Source organism: Chlorocebus sabaeus, chromosome 17, assembly GCF_047675955.1.
Source record: "Chlorocebus sabaeus isolate Y175 chromosome 17, mChlSab1.0.hap1, whole genome shotgun sequence".
NCBI lineage: Eukaryota > Metazoa > Chordata > Mammalia > Primates > Cercopithecidae > Chlorocebus > Chlorocebus sabaeus.
In genome coordinates this window covers 62,255,720-62,259,026 of record NC_132920.1, presented here as the reverse complement: position 1 = coordinate 62,259,026, position 3,307 = coordinate 62,255,720, and positions in this window count along the sequence as shown.

The following is a 3,307-nucleotide window of genomic DNA, read 5'->3' as shown; positions in this document are numbered from 1 at the left end:
AACAGTCCCTAAAAGGCCTTACTTCCTGTACATTGGCATGGCCTTTGCTCAGTATCAATTTTAATTATAATATCTAAGGATGAGCTAGCTACAAAATGTGCCTGAAGGCAGAAGATGAACTAAAGTGTGACTTGAGTTTATGTTGAAGAAAGCCTTACCATCAAGGTAATAATTTAATTTTGGTAAAGTTAATAAAAAAACTTCCTTTTTTAAAACATAGTAAGCTAAGAGAACTCAATGTTTTAAATTATTTATTATCTGATAGAATAAAATCACATATGTATAAATATATGATTTATATATAACATATTTAATTATATATTATATATATTATATATAATTATATATATTAATATATTATATTATAATATTTATATTATATATAATTATAATATTATAATTATATATATTATATTATATATAATTATAATATTATATATTATATAACACATGTTATATATTACATATAACATATATTATACATTATATATAATATATAAATATATTTCATTTATAATATATTTATAATATATTCATATGATTATATAATATATTTCTATATCATATATTTATAATATATTCATATAATTATATAATATATTATATAAATTATATATTTATAATATATAATATATATGTTACATAATATATTATGTTAATATATGTTATATATAATATATAATATATTATATATTATATATGTTATTATAGTTTATATGATATATATCATATAGCATATTATATGTTATATATCATAGCTCATATAACATATATATTATGTTATATATTATATATATTATGTTATATATTATATATAATGTATATAAAACTTGGAGAAGAACATTTACTTTTTTTTTGATAGAGGCACTTCACTCAGTTTATTGGGTACTTGAAAATAATTTGAGTATAATTGAAAGGAGTATGACTTAAGGTACTATTAGATATATTTTAATACTGAATGGGTATATTAAATGAAATCACACTCACTCAATTTTAGCAATAGCAGTGTGTTAAACACTGTGAAGTCTCTAGTATATATCAAGAATATATAGTTTGGACCACTGATACTTTTTATCAATTAAATAAAAGATTAGCTTATATTGCCTTCGGCATCGTCAATTATTTTCCCATGAAAAACAATAAAAAATTACTGAAAATCTATGTATTATTCATGTAAAATATTAGCTTGCAAACTTAGTCCTACTGGCATTAATTTAAAACTAACATTATATTGAAAAACTTATCTAATATCCTACTATGGAATTGACAATTTTTTTTTTCCTTTCCTAAAGGCCTACTTGATTATGATCTGTTCCCCTTTCAAGAGAAGGGCATCAAATGTATTTACAGGAATTGGAATCCATCCCCAGAATAATGGGGGACACATTCAACAATTATGATTGCAAGAGATCACCCACTCTGGGCTTTTTGAAATTTTTAAATAATCGATCAAGTATTTTAGACAGTATGTGATTAGAAAATGTCTGGGAAGGTCAGTGAAACATGACCAATTATAGTGCAATTCTCGTAGGTTTGTGATTCTACAATTCATCTTACAAAACCCATGTCTACAAGCAACAGAAGCCCAAGTGCATACTTATGACTAGATTTTCAAGGGAGTTGCAACTTCTTATTGGGATTATAATTTAGTTTAGGGGGTTAAGAAAAATACTACTTATGGATTTTTTTCTTAAGATTGAGTATCTCTAATTTTAACTTTCCAATTTAGCTTTCTGTAATTTTTGCCTCCTGTCAGTGTTATATATGTTTCTGAAACAGAAGGTTAAAGGAGAACATTTCATGCTCTGTCAAGAGAATTTCCTAAAGAGTGTCTCAAAAACAAGAGAATTAAAAGTGACATTGAATATAATTTTATTTGATACACACAATGAAAATGAGATATAATTTTATCTAGTCAATGATACCTAGCCATAAGAATATTTTGATTCTTTGTGTTAGGAAACTATTTTCTTCTGTAAGTATCGTAACATAGTTTTCCCAACAAGAAGCAAATCTCCATTTATCTGAATAGATCTTGGCAGTACATTGTCTAAAATATACTAAACCCTGGTTTCCAAGTTGGCATCCTTGCTGGGGAAAGAGAAGGGATAAGCACTGCTCTGAATGACATATGAGAGTTAAAGTGGTTGGTCCTTATCTGATAGAAAGAAGTGGGAAACATGAAGAAAGATTTTAACCCCAGAAAACTCTGATCATAGATAACAAACCATAAATTAGGACCACTATTTAGAAGCCTATTTACCATGAAACTGATAAATTTCATGGTTTATAGCCCCTAATTTTCAAAAATTCTTTCTTGGTAGATATCCTATTAATGTGTTCAAACAAGTCATGTGTATTTGTTAACACTGCAAAAGTAACTCATTGGTTAAAATAGTGCCAATCTACAGTTTTCATGGGTGGTATTGGCTTAAGTATAGGCAATTTTGTGATCCAACAATAGGGATGCTGAGTATAGATACATTCAATTACAGTTTAACCGTTACAGTTTTGCAATTTGTGCTCACTTCTATCTTTAATTAAATTGGTGCTGGCTGTCTTGGTCTAAGAATGGTTACAATGTTCCATAACCTCAATATTCTGACACAGGGACTCCTGCCCAGCAGGTGAAAGAAATATGAACAAATCCTACCTGTCCAAACACAAGTAAGTAGGTAGTGAAGGAGAAATAGGGTTTGAAATGCTTACAACTCCAAGCTGATCTTTAGAAGGTCTAAATATAAAAGCTCATATATGGAAGTAAATTATAACAATTCTAAATATTTACCTGATATTACCAAAAATGAGCTATAAAGCTAAAAGTAACTTTCTCAACTACCAATAAGAAACAAATTTGATTATGCTAAAGAAAAAATATTTTTTATTCTTACAATTTATTGCTATGAAAGAGCTATCAAAGGCTGCAGCTGCAAAATATTAAAAAATTAAAATATTTTGGGAATAGATGCGGCAGTTAAATAAAAATGTGTTGTTTTTTCATATTTTATGATAATTTTGATATTTTTCAGCTTTTTAAAATTTGGAATTTCAAAAAATTTGAAATATTTTCTCCTTCTAAATAAATATTCAATGTTGTGCCTAGTCTATGTTCTTTTGCTTACGTAGGATATTGGAAATTGTATGAGCTTCATGTTTCACAAAACCCAGATCTGCTGCTTCCTTACTGTCTTCCATGATATTTTTTGCTCTAACCTTTCTGTGACCAAATCCTACCACCCTATTGCCAACACTCCTAGAAGATCTGGGATTAGTATGAAGTTAATCTTAAATCCCCCCTCCCCCCAAA